Consider the following 20,669-nt stretch of genomic DNA (forward strand, 5'->3'; position numbering starts at 1 on the left):
TATCTATCTTATTAATTCTTTCAAAGAACCAACTCCTGGTTCTGTTGATCTGTTCCACAGTTCTTCTGGTCTCAATTTCGTTGAGTTCTGCTCGAATCTTTATTAACTTCTTCTGCTGGGTGTAGGATCTATTTGCTGTTTTTTCTCTAGCTCCTTTAGGTGTAAGGTTAGCTTTTGTATTTGAGTTCTTTCCAGGTTTTGAATGGATGCTTGTATTGTGATGTATTTCCCCCTCAGGACTACTTTTGCTGCATCCCAAAGATTTTGAACGGTTGTATCTTCATTCTTATTAGTTTCCATGAATCTTTTTAATTCTTCCTTAATTTCCTGGTTGACCCTTTCATCTTTTAGTAGGATGGTCCTTAACCTCCACGTGTTTGAGGTCCTTCCAAACTTCTTGTTGTGATTTAGCTCTAATTTCAAGGCATTATGGTCTGAGAATATGCAGGGGATGATCCCAATCTTTTGGAATCGGTTCAGACCTGATTTGTGACCCAGTATGTGGTCTATTCTGGAGAAAGTTCCATGTGCACTTGAGAAGAATGTGTATTCAGTTGAGTTTGGATGTGAAGTTCTGTAGATATCTGTGAAATCCATCTGGTCCAGTGTATCATTTAAAGCTCTTGTTTCTTTGGAGATGTTGTGCTTCGAAGACCTATCGAGGGTAGAAAGAGCTAGATTGAAGTCACCAAATATAAGTGTATTATTCTCTAAGTGTGTCTTAACTTTGGTTATTAATTGATATATTTGGCAGCTCCCACATTCGGGGCATATATAATGAGGATTGTTAAGTCCTCTTGTTGGATAGATCCTTTGAGTATGATATAGTGTCCCTCTTCCTCACTCACTGCAGTCTTCCGGGTAAATTTTAGTTTATCTGATATAAGGATGGCTACCCCTGCTTTCTTTTGAGGACCATTTGAATGGTAAATGGTTCTCCAACCTTTTATTTTCAGGCTGTAGGTGTCCTTCTGTCTAAAATGAGTCTCTTGTAGACAGCAAATAGATGGGTCCTGCTTTTTTATCCAGTCTGAAACCCTGCGCCTTTTGATGGGGTCATTAAGCCCATCCACGTTCAGAGTTACTGTTGAAAGGTATGAGTTTAGTGTCATCATGATATCTATTCAGTCCTTGTTTTTGTGGATTGTTCCACTGGACTTCTTCTTAAAGGGGAATTTTAAGAGTCCCCCTTAAAATTTTTTGCAGAGCTGGTTTGGAGGTCACATATTCTTTCAGTTCCTGCCTGTCTTGGAAGCTCTTTTTTTTTTTTTAAATTTATTTATGATAGTCACACACACAGAGAGAGAGAGAGAGAGAGGCAGAGACATAGGCAGAGGGAGAAGCAGGCTCCATGCACTGGGAGCCCAACGTGGGACTCGATCCCGGGTCTCCAGGATCACGCCCTGAGCCAAAGGCAGGCGCTAAACCGCTGCGCCACCCAGGGATCCCTCTTGGAAGCTCTTTATCTCTCCTTCCATTCTGAATGGGAGCCTTGCTGGATAAAGTATTCTTGGTTGCATGTTCTTCTTATTTAGGACCCTGAATATATCCTGCCAGCCCTTTCTGGCCTGCCAGGTGTCTGTGGAGAGGTCTGCTGTTACCCTAATACTCCTCCCCATAAAAGTCAGGGATTTCTTGTCTCTTGCTGCTTTAAGGATCTTCTCTTTATCTTTGGAATTTGCAAGCTTAACTATTAAATGTCGAGGTGTTGAACGGTTTTTATTGATTTTAGGGGGGGATCTCTCTCTCCTGGATCTGAATGCTTGTTTCCCTTCCCAGATTAGGAAAATTTTCAGCTATGAATTGTTCAAATACATATTCTGGCCCTCTGTCCCTTTCGGCGCCCTCGGGAACCCCAATTAAACGTAGGTTTTTCTTCCTCAGGCTGTCGTTTATTTCCCTTAATCTATCTTCATGGTCTTTTAATTGTTTGTCTCTTTTTTCCTCAGTTTCCCTCTATGCCATCAACTTGTCTTCTATGTCACTCACTCGTTCTTCCACCTCGTTAACCCTCGTTGTTAGGACTTCTAGTTTGGATTGCATCTCATTCAATTGATTTTTAATTTCTGCCTGATTAGATCTAAATTCTGCAGTCATGAAGTCTCTTGAGCCCTTTATGCTAGAGCCACCAGTAGCTTTATAATAGTGCTTCTGAATTGGCTTTATGACATTGAATTGTTTTTTTTTTTAATTAATTTTTATTGGTGTTCAATTTACCAACATACAGAAAAACACCCAGTGCTCATCCCGTCAAGTGTATGACATTGAATTGTAATCCAAATTTTGTAACTCTGTGGGAGAGAGGACTTCTTCTGATTCTGTGTACTTTAAGTCCCTTGACTTCCCCTGGAACTTGTCCGTCTAGCTGGTCTTCTGGGGGAGGGGCCTCTTGTGCTGATTTTCAGGTGTTAGCACTTGGGGGAGGTGCTCTGCCCCCTGCCTGGTGCAGGGCTCAGTGGGGGTTGTTTACCCCGTGATGCCCCAGGAGGAACAACCACAGTGGCAGCGACCAGCTCTGGAGCCCTGGAGTCAGCTCCCACAGTAACTACAGAGCTCTTGGTCTGCAGGGCCTCGAGGCTCCGGGGCGGGCCGCTGATCTCAGCTCGGGGCAGGAGCGTCCTTGCTGTCCTGGGCCCTCCTGGCCTCTGCCTGTCCCAGGGGGAGGCTGGATCCTGGGCTGTGTCCCGGTGCCCAGTGCTCTCGGGCCTGCGCTGTTGGATTCGCGCTCCCGGCCACGCAGCCCCCTCCGCAGAGCCGCTGCCCGAGCCCCCCCCTCCCCCAGCTGCTCCCAGTCCCGCCGTGCGCGCTGCAGCCCTTAGGGAGCTCGGTGCACTCTCCCTGGGGTGCAGGAGTCTTTTTTTGCCCCTGGGAGCCTGAGGGCATCCCCGCCCTCCTGGGTCCTGCTCTAACTCCCTGCGAGCCCCTTTCCGCCCGGGATGGTTGGTGCAGCTCCTGCTTCTCCGGGTCGGGGCTCTCCTGTCCTGGGGACACTTGCCCCAGCCTCAGCCCAGCTCCTCGCAGAGCCCCTCCCCCTTGGATGCCTTTTGTTTCTTTATTTCTTTTCCCCCGACTTCCTACCTTGATAGAAGCCTGAACTCTTCTCACTGTTGCATTCCAGCTGTTCTCTCTTTAAATCTCAGGCCGAATTTGTAGATTTTCAGGATGATTTGAAGGTTATCTAGGTAATTTGGTGGGGCAGGTGACTTGGGGACCCTACTCTTCCGCCATCTTGCCCCTCCTTCTGGAGCTGGATCTTTTGCAGGGAGAACTTGGCACTGCTTGGACACGCTGAGCTTGAGGTGCCCGTCAGACATGCATTGGAGGTACTGAAAAGTGGGCAGTGAGTGTGGACTTCCATTGAGCTCAGAAAGAGTTACATTCTAGGGAGCAGTCAGCTTAGATGGATCCCAGTCCGTGGTCCTGTACTAGGTGTCTGGCACATTGAAGGATAGCCACCCAGCCATAGCTGTAAGCTACTGAGATTATTATAGGCCTGGGGTGGGGTTTAGGGGCCTCTGCTTCCTGTGTGGGCATGGTGACCCTGCCAGAAGACAAGGGAGCATATTGGGGGTTTCGTACCTATTTCTTGTATTCTCTTGTCTGAGGACCTTGTCAGATGCCAGATTCCTCCTGAATTTCCCCTAAATTTGTATCCATCAAATTAAGAATACTTCACATAGCATGCAAAAATTTTAGTCCATTTGGAGCATTTTTACATAATTAGTGGCGTTTCCATCATCATACCCCCTGCTCGATCATATGGAGGAAATTTTTGTGGTAGCTGAAGAGCAATGTCCTTTTGGCATAAAGCAAAATGGTAACACTCTTAGAAGTTGGCAAAGTACAAAAATATACCTTAAAGTGCTTAAATGTGGTCTCATCATCACATCCTGCATTGAATGCTACACATGTCCAGTGTTCAGAGAGCAAGACAGTGGGCAGGAGAATAGGGAGGGTTTCCGAATGTGCTCCCCCCAGGGCTTGGGCCTTGGCTTCTGCTGGGACTCTGCTCTCCCTCCCTGAGCAAATAACCTGCCCTTCCTGAGTTTGTCTGCTGGGCTGGGAGGGCAGGATAACAATAGAATTCCCTCAGGCTGTTGTGCTAACTCCCCAGGGTCAGCCTTCCCTCCTGCTGGGTGGAGGAGCCTGGAGTCATTCCTGGAGGGAGGGCCTTCCAGGCTCTAGTTTGTAGGACAAGGACTGTCTACCCTGGGCCACTGGGTTGGATTTGTGCAGATCTCTCTGCCCTAAACCATTGTGTGCTCCTCTGCTCACTCTGATGGGGCCTGGGTGTTGCTTCCCCTCTGCTCCCCCCGCCCCAGGACCACTCTCTGAGGCACATGGAGCCTTGTGGTCACCATTTTGCTGCCTTTCACAGTTGATCCTGATATTTTTAATCCAGACACTTGACCAGGTGGCTCTGCTGCCTCCAGAGCCTGCAGAAGCACTTAATGTGGCCTCTGTCACACACACCAGACCAGAGCACCTTCCCAGGGACAGAGGTTCTTGGAACACACCTCAATTCCCAGGACCATGTAAAAGGGGTGGGGCCATCGAGGTGGGTATGCCTGTGGGTTTGAGTTTTTGTGAAGGAGGTGGGTCCCCTTTTGCCTTTGTCTGGTCACAGACTCCACTTGAGAGCACAGCCACATGCCACGCCTCTACATCTGGTCTTTCAGAAGTGACCATCCTAGACTTTGCCTCAAGCCAGGGCCAACCATGGTCACCCAAAGCTAGGGAGTGCCCCTCTACCCATCAGCCGTCAGCCGGGGTGGGCTCCTTCCCTCAAGACTTGTTTCCTCATCTGTGCCCTGAGAGGCCCGGCTCTGCAGAGGATTGGACCATGAGGGCACAGGCTGGTGCTCATTTCTCAATGCACCTTGCCATTCCTGGGAAAAGCAGGAAAAAGAGGGGCCTGTCTTTGACTGGGTTTATCTTGGGTTCCATCAGGGAGCTGTAAGTGTTGCTTTAGAGGTGTCACAGTGCTTACTCATCCCTGGCTGGCCCCGCTCTAGGCAGCTGGGTACATACTGGTGTTCCTCCTCCTCCCAGAAGCCTGTGGAGATTTCTGAGCCCCACCCCACTCTGTGTTCTGGGCAGGACGGGAGAAGCCAGGGGACTTAAGTAGTTTGCTGGGGTTCTCAGGAAGCAAGCCCAGGCAGTCTGGCTCCAGATGGGCTCCTGACCACTGCACAATTGCCTCTGGGGATGCTTGTGGCCAGCCTTGGGTCCACACCCTGTACCCGCTGCTATTGGGGGTGTGGTCAAGGCTGCAGACTATGGCAAGGCCTGGGATGTGGTGTGGAGGGTCTGTGTGGCCCTCTGAGCTTGGCTTCTCACCCACAGGAGGAGAGGCTGGACCTGGTGCTTCCAGCTCTGGGCTCTCAGTAGCACTCTTTGGGGGCTTAATCGGAGGAGACACAAATTTAGACTTGAGAAAGGCTTCCTCTTCTTCCTTCTGGGCAGCTTGGAAATGCTGGAGTCTCATCATCATTGTTGTGTGAGGTGGAGAGCAGCGCTGTGTCACCCTCAGCTTCCTGGGCTGCTGGTGCTGGCTCTGTCATGCACATGTCCTGCTTTCCTTCCAGGTGGAGGATGACTCATTCATTCATTCCACACATTTTTGTTGAATATTGATTGATAATCTCTGTTCTTATAGACCTTGCTTTCCTGTGAGGGAACGCAGGAGATAACCAGGTAAATAAAAGAAATATTTCACACATTATGTGGTGGTAATTGCTATGGAGAAGCATAAAGCAGGGGAGGAGGCCAAGAAGGGCCAAGTGGGTGGTATTATGCTTTTAAGTAGAGTGGTCAGGGAGGATGATGTATGAGCAGCAGCATGGAGGAGGGGAAGGAGGGTGCTATGTGGACGGCTAGGGGAATGGCCTGTGCAAAGGGCCTGGGGTGACATCTGTCTGGTATGTTTGAGGAAGAGCAAGGTGGCCAGGGGGCTGGTGCTGAGGGAGGGAGGGGAAAGGTATAGAGGGAGGGGTTCTGAGTGGTGGTGGGAGAGATGCATGCCAGATTGTGTAGGGCCTCAGAGACTGTGGTGAGGATACCATTGGGAAGGATCATTTGGGCTGGTGCACCAAGACTAGATTGGAAGGGGCCAACATAGAGGTAATGAGCTGTTAGGAGCCACTGTGGTCATACAGGGGATGGAATCTCAGCCCAGGCATCAGTGGTCATGGGAGACCAGTGCTAAAGTCTGTGTTAACTTCACAGGTGGAGCCAGCATGATTTTCTGATGAGTATGAGGATGGGGGAAGGAGAAGGGCCCAGGATGGCTCTGAGGCTTTGGCCTGAGCATCCTGAAGGAAATAGCCATCCATTGAGATGGGAATGCTTTGGGGGATGATTAGAGCAAGTTCCCCATGTTCCATGGATCAGGAGATCAATGCTTGGCTTCCTAGGCAGACACTTAGAGCAGTTCCTGATTCTCTGGCCCTTGGAGGTAGAGGAAATATGAAGGGTTTTTTGGACACTGACTTTGCTGTTCCAGGAGACCTACCAGGGCCATGTGCCATTTTCTTGAATGCTGAGAGGATATGGCTGCCCCAGAGGCTGGACTGTGTCTGTGGGGTGAAGCCTCAAGGCAGGACCTTCTGGCCTACTTGTTTGGGGGCAGCCACTGGTCTGTACGTTCTCATTTCTGTCTTCTCAAACCTAGGTTTTACCTTTTTGCCTTCTCAGATTCTTTTCCTTTTTTAAGCTGAGGTACAATTAACATATTATATTAGTTTTGGGTGTACAGAACAATGATTTGACATTTGTGTCTGTTGCAAAATGATCACCACATTAAGTGAAATTACCAGCCATCACCCCATGTAATTAGAAAATTCTTTTTTTTTTTTTGAAAGATTTTATTTACTTATTCATGAGAGACATACAGAGAGAGGCAGAGACACAAGAGGCAGGGGCAGAGGGAGAAGCAGGCTTCATGCAGGGAGCCTGATACAGGACTTGATCCTGGGTTTCCAGGATCATGCCCTGGGCTGAAGGCAGATTCTCTACTGCTGAGCCACCCAGGTGCCCCAGAAAATTTTTCTTATGATGAGAGCTTTTAAGATCTACTCTTTTAGCAACTTTCAAATATGCAATACAGTGTTATTAACTGTGGTCACCATCCTGTTTATTCCATCCCCAGGACTTATTTTATAAAAGGGGATTTGTACCTTTTGATCTACTTCATGCATTTCACCCACTCCTGCACCCCCCACCTCTGGCATTCTGTTCTCTTCCAATCTGTTCTCTATCTGTGAGCTCAGGGTTTTTGTTTGCTTTTTTTTGTTTTTCTTAGATTCCATGTATAAGTAAGATCATATGGTTTTTGTCTTTCTCTGTTTGATTTATTTCACCTAACATGCCATTAGAGTCTACCCATGTTGTTATAAATGGCAGGATTTCTTTTTTTTTATAGCTGAATAATATTCTACTGTGTATAAATATGTGGTTTTTTCTTTCTTTTTTTTTTTTTTTACCAAATTTTCTTTATCCATTCATCTGTCAGTGGGCACTTGGGTGGTCTCCATATCTTGGCTATTGTAAATAATGCTACAATGACAGGGGAGTGCAGATATCTTTTGGAGTTCGTGTTTCCATTTTTGTCAGATAAATACCCAGAAGTGGAATTGCCGGATTGAATGGTAGTTCTATTTTTAATTTTTTGAAGAACTCCCTGTTTTCCACAGTGGCTGCACCACTGTACTTCCCACCAGCAGTACACAAGGGTTCTCTTTCTTCCACATCCTCGCCAACACTTGTTATTTCTTATATTTTGGATTCTAGCCCTTTTGACAGGTGTGAGGTGATACCTCATTGTGGTTCTGAGCTATGTTTCCCTGATGATGAGGGCTGTTGAGCATTTCATGTACCTGTAGCCATCTGGATGTTTTTTGTCTAAGATACTTTAGGGACCAGGTAGAGAAAGGCCTCTATCACACTTGGAGCTCACTTGGGTTGAGCCTGGCGGAGCGGACGTGGTGGGATCTTCCCCTGACTGGAGAAGATAGGGCTGTATGTGTGCTGGCCTGTGGGAGTGTGAGCAGGGGGCAGCGCAGGGCCAGACAGTGCAGTCACAGCACACAGAGGGCCTCAGGCAAGAAGAGATGCCAGCAGGTTACAAAAGTTGGGGCTGCCTCTGACCCTGGGGACAGGCCTGACCCTGTGAGCTCTGCCTTCTAGAACGTGGCCATATTTCTGCTGTGCAGGGGCCCAGTGTCCATGCGGACCTGGTGGAGGTGGGTGTGACATTGCCAGCACCATGTCACCATGCCCCCTCAACAGGCCAGGCTGTCCTCTGGCAGTGTCCCTGTGCCAGCCCAGCCCTAGGTCATGTCTTCCTGCCACTCACCATTTGTTGTGAGGTGGACAAGGTGGCTAGTTATCAGGACCAGGCCATATACCAGCATTGGCCTAGCATGCCAGTGCCTACCCCCATGCCTCCCCACATTCTTTCTGGGGTTGGCAATGAGTGGTGGTGGGCAGTTGCTGGGAGCTATGTGTTATTCCTGGTCAGTTCATGACTGTGGGGATTTATGGACTGCTAGAGTGTTTACCATTTCCTTGTGAACCTTTTCTGGGTGAGCCTTGTGAGTGGCTGAGGGCAGGGAACGGGTGTGGGGAGAGACAGTGTCACCTGCTTCCTGCCAGAGAGGGCTATGGCAGCAGATAGAGAGCTGAGGATCCGAGCCTGACACATGGTAGGTTGACTTTTGAATGGAGGGTGCCTGGTTCCCTGGCAGCCACACCTCTGCCCCTGTGGAAGGCCCCTGGGGGAGGTGTGTTGCCGAGAAACTGGCTGTGTTTTTAGCCCCAAGGATGCGCTGTATGTGGCAGCCTGTGGCCCGTAGCAGTTAATGGGCAGATTGGTTCAAAGCAGTGTTGCAGAGTGATTATGCAGCTTTGGGGACTGGCAGGAGGCTTTCCATACTGAATGCAGAGCCAGGGGTCATGGGGAGTGGGGAGGAGTTAGGGAGGAGCTTTGCTATGCATCCTCTTCTGAATAGCTTCATCAATGTACCCTTTGGGGGGCTCAGTGAGTGCCGGTGCCTCTTTCTTCTCCCCAAGGGGCTTAGCAAGTTGGACCCCTTTGACGACCTCTACATTCCTTCTGGGGGCTTCTGGATGAGCCCTGCCCCTCCTGGGCTGTCCTGCACCAAACCCATATGGTAACCCCTGTCCACAGTCAGAAACTTATGGTGGCCCTGTTTGCCTGTGAGGTCACAGTTGCCTTGGAGCCTGGCATTCGGGGCTCAGCATAGTTTTAGTAGTACATTTCATTACTTCCCTTCTGCTGTGGCTGGCGTCTATGACCCCAACTCAGTGCTCCCATTCAGAGTTCTCTCCCAGTCTGTGTTTACCCTCTTTCTTTAAGGCTCTGTTTGAAGCCCGTGTTCTTGGTTTACTGGCTGTGGTGGCATCTGTAGTCTGTGGGATGCTGCCTTCCAGAGGCCAGGTGGGCTCCCAGAGGGAGCAGGAGATACGGTTGGTAATTAAAATGGCAGAAACAGGACAGGCTGAGAAGACACTGAAGCTCAGGCATGTGTTTTCCGGTTGGGTTTTGAAGGATGAATAGGAGTTCGTCAGTATGTTTCTGGAGGAACAAAAAAGGGAATGATTCGAACACTGGCATGAAAGGGGTGAGGCATGAGGGGCTTGGGGTGTGATTGCGGGGAGACTGAAGCAATGGGTAGAGCTCAGGCCTGGGTGCTCTGCTGCTTTGCGTACCGTGGTCCAGAGTTGGTGACTGTGTCATGTAATATCATGCGTCTGTGCCCCCCATTGGCGTCCTTGGCTGTAAGTGGGGGCAGGCACAGGTGTGGTTTGGCCTTCATGTTATCTGCACAGACAGTGATGCACTTGTCCATCAGTATCAGAGTGGGCCCATGGTAGGGGGCATAGGGCCCATGTTTGGATTTAGGAGGCCTTCAGCTGGGTGGCCTGTTTTGTGGACGGGGAGCAGGGCAGGAGCCATTGACATTAAACTCGAGGAACCTTCTAAGTCATGGTGTGGTGGGGGGGGTGGTCAGTGCCTCCATTTGACCAAGGTGGGGATGGGGCCTGACACCCACTATCTCAGTGCTCCCATCCTCCTCTGAAGTAGGGAAACTGAAGCATGGGTAGGTTCCTTAGTCCTCCCAGGCTGTAAGGGGCAGAGTTAGGGTGTAAGCCAAGATGTCTCTCTGTAGTCCAGCTCCGCACAAAGATCCCGGGTGACACTGCTGTGCAGGCCGCCGGTTGAACCCTAGGTCCCCATGTGTCAGGGAGGAAATGACATCACTTGCACAGGGGATGGCTTGCACTGTGCACCCACATGTGTGTATGGTTGCCCTTTCTTTGAAAAGGCTCAGTTTAGTCTATTTTGTAGAATTGCCCTCAACGTATGTCACACATGACATTAAGATGAATGACGCAGATGACACCAAGCTCTGTATCTTGTGTTGCATTTTGCGTTTTCGAAAACAAATTGGGAACAGAACCTTAAAAAACGTCCTTCTTTTCGGATGAGAGTAAGTGAAACCTGCAAATGTGAATGCCACCGGCTTTCCCGTATCTTCCTTCCAAAAGGATCAGAGAAAATTACATTCCCGGCTCTCTTCAGCTGGGGCCTGGTGGCTGGTGGCCTCGAATTGCTAGTCTCTGTGCTTGCTGACCTTGGGGAATGAATAGGAGGGATCACTTGAAAACTCGGAGAGACTCATGATCTACTTGCAACTCTTTGATTCTGAGAATGTTGGGCTGCTCTGCAGACCCCCAGAGTTCTGATCCCACAGTGTGAGCCGCTTTTAACATTTTGGTGCAGAGAGCTGTTAGCCTCTTTTTTTTTTTTTTTCTTTTTAATGATTGTTCTGTCACTGATCTAGAATACCCATGTGTTCCTAAATGAGAGGCCTGCCTGCAGCCCCTTGACGCCCTGTTTGTGTCTCTCTTGTTTCAGTCTCTGGGAGCCTCAAGCATTGCTGGAGTCCGTGTGGGTGCACCCACCTCTGAGGCCACGACAATCCTGCGGATGGCCAAGAGTCCCGTGGGGCCTGGCGACTCCGAGTGAGTAGGACCTGTGGTTGTCACTATTTGTGTGGGCACCTCAGCTCATGTGCCGTGTGGGAGCTGAGACAACATGTCTCTCTCACTAAAGCTCCAGTGCAGCACACTAAATGGTTTTCATTGTTTTCCTTTTACTTTTTTTTTCAAATTTACCTTCATTTTGTGGAGAAAGATGGCAAGGAGGGCAGGACACCACTAGGGGACAGGTGGCCACACAGACTGTTTGCTGGGTTCCTGTCCACTTCCCTGTCAGGCCCACCAGGTGCCTTTCTGCTGCCCTGGTGTTTTCAGTGGCTCTGTATTGTCTCCCCAGGTAGCTCCCCTTCCTGTCAGGGTGCGGGTGGGTGGGGGGCATCCAGGTGAGTGGCTCTCTCTGGGGGTCCAGCGGTCAGCGCTGGCAGGATGTGGGCAGGATCTCCCCTTCAGACCTATCAATAATAATTACTAAATTGTTCTGCACTCCAGGCCTTTGTTCTGACCCAGCTGGCTGGCCTGAGATGCTGCTCTTATGGGCCGGACCCTCCCTGGGTCAGCAGGTAGGGCAGCGCAGCCCAAGGCTTGGGGACCACTGAGGAAAGTCCTCCTTCCCATCCTTCCCTCTAGTGGATGGGCTGTGACTGAGGTATCATGTGAATCTGCGTCTGAGGGTGTGTCACCTCTGCCATGTCACCCACTAGGGAGAATCACCAGGGCTGCTGTGGCAAAGTACCACAGCCAGGGTTGCGGAGGGGGTGGGCGGGATGTACACACCAGAGGCTTATTCTCTCACAGTCTGGAGGCCGGAGTCCAAAGTCAAGGTGGCGGCAGGATGGGCTCCTCCTGGTGACCGTGAGGGGCTCTGTTCCAGGCCCTGATCCTGTGTCTTTGTCTCTGAATCCAAATTTCCCTTTTTGACAAGGACACTGGTCCTATTGGATGAGGGCCGCTGCCGATGACCTTATCTTAGGCCATAATTCAACCTGTAGTAAGTCCCCTTCCAGGGCAGGACCTGTCTCCCAGCTGCCTGTGGGGTCTGGTCAGTGGAGCAGCCCAGCACTCTTGCCAAGGAGTGGGGGCATCGTCAACAGCCTTGTAATCATCCCACACAAGCCCTTTCCCTAGTGGATACCTGAGGGAAGGCCATGGCTGAGCTCCCTGCCCACGTCCAGTCCCTCAGTAGCCAGCCTGCCAGGCCTTCCAGCTCCCTGTTCTTATATAGCATCCTCCAAAACCCCTGTTGGCTCCCGCACTGCCCTCCCGCAGAAGCGTTGCTCTGACTAACTTCTCCACCTGATGGTCACTCATCCAGACCCTGTTCCCACTGAGCTGCTCGATGCCAACCCCACTTTATACTGTCTTTCAGGAAACATCGTGACCCACCCCATTCTGTCTCCCTCCTCCTGTCAACCCTGCAGTGCTGCAGCTTCTTCAAGTACTTGTTGAAAACTTAAAAGCCCAAAGAGAACCATTTATTCTGCACATACCTGGATGTGGCACCGTGCTGGGGGAGTGGCACAGATCGACTCCCTGAATGAAGTTCTTACACGCACAGAGCTGGGAAGTGGCAAAGCTGGGGTTTAAAACCACTGGTGCTGCTCCAGAGCCTCAGCCACACCTCCATCACGTGCCAGGTTCTGTCCTGGGTGCTGGAGAAACTGAGGCAGCTAGGACCCAGCCCTCTGCACAGGTGTGCTTACATAGCATTCTTGGCCAGGTCCTTTCTGGCTGTGACATGACATATACCGCTGCCCTCAGCCCCCTTCACAGCCTTTGGTTCACTTTTTCTTTTTTCTTTTTAATTTTTATTTATTTATGATAGTCACACAGAGAGAGAGAGAGGCAGAGACACAGGCAGAGGGAGAAGCAGGCTCCATGCACCGGGAGCCCGACTGGGACTCGATTCCGGGTCTCCAGGATCGTGCCCTGGGCCAAAGGCAGGCGCTAAACCGCTGCGCCACCCAGGGATCCCACTGTTTTTTTTTTAATTTTTATTTATTTATGATAGTCACACACACACACACACACACACACAGAGAGAGAGAGAGAGAGGTTCACTTTTTCAAGTACTATTTTTATTTTATCAATATAAGTTATATACATATTTTGGGGCACCTGGGTGGCTCAGTGGTTGAGCATCTACCTTGGGCTCAGGTCGTGGTCCTGGGGTCCCAGGATCGAGTCCCTCATTAGGCTCCCTGCATGGAGCCTGCTTCTCCCTCTGCTTGTGTCTCTGCCTCTGTCTGTGTCTTTCATGAATAAATAAATAAAACCTCAAAAAAAGACATATTTTTAAGAAGTCAAAAGTTCTATAAGTTTTATGAGAAAAATGGCAGACTCTTGGCTACCACCTTACTGACCTTGTGTAACTCTTGCCCTCTCCTGCTCCCCATAGACCACCACTACCAGCTTTTAGGTGTTTCTTCTGGGATTTATTGCCATATTTGTAAAGGTTATGTATGTGCTGTTATTTCTGGACTTCCTATTGTGGTAAATATGATTTTAACTCAGAGTTTTCATTCTGTAGGGCTGCTCTATTTAACCAGTATAGTTATTTCATAATTTTGATTTAAATCCTTATAAAATATGTATCAGTCAGGGTAGACTAGATCAGGAGATAGTAACAAATATCCCTTAGATGTGAGAAAATTCAGTTTTCTAATTAACAGGTATAATGTTTATTTGTGTTTCCTCTTTTTTTGTTTTTGAACAATTTCAAGAGGAGATGCAGAGGGGATCCTTGGGTGGCTCACCTGCCTTCAGCCCAGGGTGTGATCCCGGGGTCCTGGGATGGAGTCCCACATCAGGCTCCCTGTATGGAGCCTACTTCTCCCTCTACCTATGTCTCTGCCTCTCTCTCTCTCTCTGTCTCTCATGAATAAAGTTTTTTATTTTTTTATTTTTTATTTTATTTTTTAAAGAGAAGATGCAGAAATGTGACCCTGTTTCCTAACAACCAGAAGTCAGCCTGGCAATTCTTCAGCTTGCTCTGGCTGGCTTCCTACCCTCTCTCCCACCGAGATGAGGTCCAGGTCGCCAACACCCAGTGTTGACAAATCCAATACATGATTTTTTGTCATCATCTTGAGTGCCCCACAGCATTTGGATGTTATTTCTCTCTCTCTCTCTCTCTCTCTCTCTCTCTCTTTCTGCCTCTCTCCCCCTCTCAATCTGAGGGGGAAAGCCTCTGGTTTTCACTATTAAGTATGATGTTATCTGCATTTTAAAAAATTGAGGTAAAATTCCCATAACATGAAGTTAACCATTAATGGTTAATTAACCATTAACCATAAATTACATACTTTATCTTAAAGATGTCTTTACGATAAAGTGTGTAATTTAGTAACATTTTTTACCTTCCCAGTGTCATGCATCCATCATTTCTATTGCATTCTGGGACATTTTTGTCATCCCAGAAGGAAACATGCATGCTCATTAAGCAGTCTCTCCCCATTCCTTGTCATCCATCCCCCTACAGCCATCACTCTGCTTTTAGTCACTACAAGTTTACTTATAGTGAATGTTTCCTACAAAATTAGAAATCATACAATATGTGTTCTTCTGTGTCACAGCCTAACTGTATGAAATAACTATTGTTTATAAACCAGTCTGTGGTATTTGTTATAATAGCCCAAAGGACCTTTGATTTGGTATAATGTTTATGAGGCTCATCCAAGTTGTAGCAGTTATTAGAACATCATTCCTTTTTACGACTGAGTACTATTCCATCGCATATTTATATACCATATCACGTTTGTCCACTTGTCCATCTGTGGACGTTTAGGTTGTTTTAGTCTTTTGGCTATTGTGAATAATGCTGTTTTAAATGTGTACATACAGATATTTGTCTGAATACATGTTTCCAGTTATTTTGTGAATATACCTAGGAGTGGAATTGCTGGATCATGTGGTAATTTTTGAGGAACCACCAAACTGTTTTCCACAACTGCTATATTATTTTACATTCTCACAAGCAGTATTTGAGGGTTCCAGTATTTGAGAGGTCTGTGACCAGACCCCACAGGCAGCTCATCCTTACCAACATTTGTTCTTTTTTTCTTTTCTTTTCTTTTCTTTTCTTTTCTTTTCTTTTCTTTTCTTTCTTTCTTTCTTTCTTTTTTTAAAGTTATGGTCAACTATATGAGTGTGAAATGGTATCTTGTTGTGGTTTTGATTTGCATTTCCCTTTGTTAAGCTAAGGATATTCTCCTTGATAACTAATTTGGTGAGTGTTTTTTTAATTTTTTAAATTAAATTAAAATGTATTATTATTTTTTAAAGTCTTTAAAATTTTTTTCTTAATTCATGAGAAACACAGAGAGAGAGGCAGAGACATAGGCAGAGGGAGAAGCAGGCTCCCTGTGGGGACCCTGGTGTGGGACTTGATCCCAGGACTCTGGGATCATGCCCTGGGCCAAAGGCAGATGCTCAACCACTGAATCACCCTGGCACCCAGTAGTTTGTTTTTTTTTTTTTAAATCAGGAATTGGTGTTGGATTTTATCGGATGCTTTTTCTGCATCAATTAATATGATCATATGTTTTTTCTTCTTTAGTCTGTGTGTGAAGGCTTACAGTAATTGCTTTTTCTTATGTTGAACCAACATTGCATCCCTGGAAGACATCATTTCGTTGTGACGTATAATTTTCATACGTTGTTGGATTCTGTTTCCTAATATTTTGCTGAGGATTTTTAAGTGTATGTTCATGAGAGATACTGGTCTTAGTTTTCTTGTAATTATCTGATTTTGGAATTAGGGTCATATTGGCTTCATAAAATAAGTTAGGAAATGTTCCTTTCCTTTCTTTTCCTTTTTTTTTTCTTTTGAGAGAGAGACACACAGAGCATGCACACATGTGCATGTGGAAGTGGGGGTGGGGACAGAGGGAGAGGGAGAGAATCTGAAACAGACTCCTCACTGAGCACGGAGCCTGATGTGGGGCTCGATATTATGACCCTGAGATCGTGACCTGAGCCAAAATCAAGAGTTGGACACTAACTGATTGAGCCACCCAGGCACCCCATTCCTTCCTTTTTTAATTTCTGAAATAGATTATAGACACTTGGTATCCTATCTTCCTTAAACATTTGATAGAATTCATGAGAGAAGTCATCTGGACCTGGTGATTTTTTGGGAAGGCTATTAAGCATTCTTTTAATATCTTTTCTTTAAAAGATTTTATTTATTCATGAGAGATACAGAGAGAGAGGCAGAGATACAGGTAGAGGGAGAAGCAGGCTCCCTACAGGGAGCCCAATGTGGGACTCGATCCCAGGACCCCAGGCTCACACCCTGAGCTGAAGGGAGATGCTTAACCACTGAGCCACCCAGGCGTCCTGATTTATTTTCTTTACAACAGATATTCAGTTTGTTTTTCTCCTTGTGTGGGCTTGGTAGTGTATTTTTAAGAAATTGGTACATTTTAGCTTAATTATTGGATTTGGGGGCATAGAGTTCTTGGTAGTATTCTTTCATCATCCCTTTAATGTCCATGGGATCAGTATTTTTTTAAAGGATTTTTTAAAAAGATTTTTATTTATTTATTCATGAGAGACACACACAGAGAGAGAGGCAGAGACACAGGTGGAGGGAGAAGCAGGCTCCAGGCAGGGAGCCCGACGTGGGACTTGATCCTGAGTCTCCAGGATCACGCTCTGGGCTGAAGGCAGCGCTAAACCGCTGAGCTACCTGGGCTGCCTGGGGTTGGGCTGCCTGGGGTTCGGTATTTTTTTTATTTCTGCTATGAGTTACTTTGTGTCTTCTCTCCCCCTGCAAGTTCCTTTGTTGAAGTGCTGCCCCCCAAGGTGATGGTACTGGAGATGGGACCATTGGGAGGTGGTTAGAGCCCTCATGATGGTATTAGTACCCTTCTTAAAGGGGCCTCACAGAGCTCTGCCACATGGGGGTACACCAAGAAGTCTGAGCCCCAGAAGGGGACCTGCCCTTGGCCTTGCTGGCATCCTGATCTTGGAGGTGTCCCTAGAACTGGGAGAAATAAAAGTCTGATTTATGAGCCTGCTAGTTTGTGGTATTTTGTTACAGCTGCCCAACAGACTGAGATACTTGGGTGAATGGTCCATGTGAGCTTGAGAAGACTGTGTGTTTTGCTGTAATTAGATAGAATATTCTATAAATGTCAATTAGATGCAGTTGATTGATAGTGCTGTTCAAGTGAACTATCCTTGTTAATTTTCTGCCTCCTTGTTATATCGGTTATTGACAGAGGATGGTGTAGTCTCCAATTATAATGGTGGATTCGTCTCTCTTTTCATTTCTATTAGTTTTTGCCTCCTATATTTGAATACTCTGTTATTAGGTGCATAGCTGTTTAGGATTATAATACCTTCCTTGTAAAATTTAAATTCAAACTAGTTAACACATAATGTGGTATTGGTTTTAGGAATAGAATTTAGTGATTCATCACTTACATATAACACTCAGTGCTCATCATAACAAGTGCCCTCCTTAATCCCCATCACTAATCTGGTCCATCCCCCACCCACCCTGCTCCAGCAGTCCTCAGTTTGTTCTTTGTAGTTAAGAGTCTCTTATGTTTGCCTCCCTCTCTGTTTTTATCTTATTTTATTTTAGGATTGTAATATCTCCCTAAAGAATTGAATAGAATTATATATCATTATGTAATTGCCCCCTCTCTATCCATGATGATTTTCCTTGTTCTAAAGTCTGCTGTGTCTGAAATTAGTATCAGTACTCTAGTTTTCTTTCGATTGGCAGTAGAATGGTGTATCTCCCTCCATTTCTTTACTTTTAACCTGGCAGAGTCTTTGTATTTAAAATGGGTTTCTTGTAGACAGCATTTAGTTGGGTCTGATGTTTTTATCTACTCTGACATAGTTTCATGAGGAGTCTGCTGTTACTCTATACTCTTTTCCTCTTTAGATAAAATATTTTCCCACCTCCTTCTTGTTTCCTTCATGATTTTCATTTTCTCTTTGGTTTTCTGCAGCTTGAGTAGATATTTTTTGGTTTTGTGTCAGTTTTTGTTCTCTTTCTTTGTTTTATTTTTTTAGTATTTATTCTGTTTGGTGTTTTTTGAGCCTCCTGGATCTCTGGTTTGCTGTTAGCAATTTTGGAAAAATTTTGGCCATTATTACCAGAAATATTTTTCCTTCTCCATTATTTATTTTGACTCCTTTTGATATTCCAATTACTTGTATATTACCTCACTTGATACTGTCCCACAATTTTTGGATGCTATACCCAACCCCCATTTTTTTTTCCTCTTTTGCATTTCAGTTGGTAAAGTTTCTTTCTTTCTTTCTTTTTTTCTTTTTTTTTAAGATTTATTTATTTATTTATTCATGAGAGAGAGAGAGAGAGAGAGAGAGAGAGAGAGGCAGAGACACAGGCAGAGGCAGGCTCCATGCAGGGAGCCCGATGTGGGACTTGATCTCAGGACTCCAGGATCATGCCCTGGGCTGAAGGCAGGCTCTAAACTGCTAAGCCACCCAGGTGTCCCCAGTTGGTAAAGTTTCTAATGATCTATCTTCAAGCTCACCAATTTGGTCCTCAGCTATTTTGAATCTGATGAATATTCTTCATTTTCAAAGGCATTCTTCATTTCTATTACAGGTTCTTTTTTTTTTTTTCTCTTTAAGATTTTATTCTAGGAGAGAGGGAGTGTGAGAGTGAGAGCGAACAGGGGGAGGAGGAGAGGGAGAAGGACAAGTAGACTACCAACTGAACAAGGAACCCAATGTAAGGGCTTGATCTCAGGAATTCTGAGACCATGACCTGAGCCAAAACCAAGACACTCAACTGACTGAGCCACCCAGGCATTACTATAGATTCTTTTTTTAAAGAAAATTTCTAGTATCAGGGTGCCTGGGTGGCTTAGTTGGTTAAGTGTCCAACTGTTGATTTTGGCTCACGTCATGACCTCAGGGTTGTGATATCAAGCCCCTCATCGGGCTCTGCTCTGGGCATGGAGCCTGCTTAAGATTCTCTTTCTCCTTTCTCCTTTCCCCTTCTCTCTCTCTCTCTCTCTTTCTCTCCCTCCCTCTTTTTTAAAAAAGAAATTCTGGCATCTCTTTTTGATTCTTAGACTTTCCATCCTTCTGTTTATATTACTTGTGTTCTTCTCTGTTGTCTATTTTTCCCATTAGAACCCTTAACATATTAATCATCATTATTTTAATTTCCCAGTGTGGTAATTCCAAAATCTGTGTTATATCTGAATCTAGCTGTAATGTTTGATTTATCTTTTTTAAATGTGGGTTTTAAAAAATATATATTTATATTTATTTATTTAATCTTCAATATGCCTTATAATTTGTTGAAAGCCAGACATATACTGTTGGAAAAAAGAACTGAGGTAACAAGCCTTTCATGTGAGGGTCTATGTAAACTTCATTAGGGGCTGGGCCTTATGTCATGTCTCCTGTAGCTGTAGGTGCTGGAGGTGTCAGAATCCTCCTTGGTTTTATCTCCCCATCCTTGACTTTGGTCTTCCCTTGGCACTTCTGGGCAGAGAATCTGCAGTTCTTTTAGCCATCACCCACTGGTTTCCTACTGGAGTCTTGTGATGTGGTGGAGAGTGTCAGGTTTAATCCGGTTGGTGGTGAAATGAAATAGAGAGGCCAGGCAAAAGTTGGTTGAGGCAGGGTTTTAATGGACGTGCTCTTGGGCGAGGTTTCGCAGCCCCACAAGGCAGTGAAGTGGGGAAGTCGTGCCCAAAGGGAGTACATGCGAGCTTTTTCAGGGGGTAAGGGTAAGGGGTTGTGTCTGTATGCGGTGGTAGGTATTAGGGCATATTACTGCTGGAATCAGTATGGGGCAATAACTGCTTATGTGCTTATATGGGGTTTGGGTAAGGTGCGGTTCAGGTTTCCTGCATAGGCCCTGTCTCCCCCTGATGACGTGTCCTTGGGTGGTCTGCTGGTGGCGGGAAAGTCCTGAGGTGAGGGTAACAAGATGGAGGGTCTGCCGCTGTTTTGTTGGTGCTTCCCTATCCCCCTTGATCCCGCCGGCCCAACAGAGAGGTGTGGGGGCAGGGAGGCGTTCTGTCATTCTAGGATGAAATTTCCATCTTTAGGTGGACCCATGCTCCCAGACTATGGCCTTCACCAGAGTTTCTTCTCACTTCGCTCCTCTAGCCCCCTCAGGTGAAACAGGGAAGCCAGAGGGGCTGTAGTGAGTGGACTGCCCTTCCCAGGAGGCTCTGAGACAAGGTTCTGGCTAAGTCCTTCACCCTGGACACAAACCTTTGTTAGGGAGAAGGTTCTGGGTGTGTTTCACCATGGCTCTTTCCTCTGCCAGAGCCAAGAGATATTCCTTTGTCCTTCAGGTTTCAGGGGACAGTCTACAAATTGAATTCACTGATGGGTCCAGGAAAAGTCATTCATGTTCAGTTTGTCCAGCTCTTTCTTATTCTAAGGATGCTAGGACAGCCTCCAAGCTCTCTACATGTTGGACCTGAAACCCAGCCCATCCCTGGCTTCAGTTTTCCTCATGATCTTGTCACCACCTGGAATTATAGACTTTGATAGTTCACTAATCTTTTGCCTGTTTTCATTATTAGCATATAAAACCTGGAAGAGTGGAACTATGTCTGTCCTTTTCCCCTAATCCCCACACCTAAAAGAATGCCTGGCACAGTCTGAATGAATAAAAGTGATAAATC

General features: G+C 46.7%; 1 protein-coding gene across 2 annotated transcripts in view; it reads left to right on the forward strand.

Annotated features, from left to right (window-relative positions):
• Positions 1–20,669, forward strand: part of APBA2 (amyloid beta precursor protein binding family A member 2) — a 246,621-nt gene that overhangs the window by 40,518 nt on the left and 185,434 nt on the right. For both annotated transcript variants that reach the window (XM_072737070.1, XM_072737071.1), the window contains exon 2: positions 10,943–11,049. The gene's annotated coding sequence lies outside the window, so the exon portion shown is untranslated. The remainder of the gene's footprint in view (positions 1–10,942; positions 11,050–20,669) is intronic.

Source organism: Vulpes vulpes, chromosome 14 (assembly GCF_048418805.1).
Source record: "Vulpes vulpes isolate BD-2025 chromosome 14, VulVul3, whole genome shotgun sequence".
Taxonomy (NCBI): Eukaryota; Metazoa; Chordata; class Mammalia; order Carnivora; family Canidae; genus Vulpes; species Vulpes vulpes.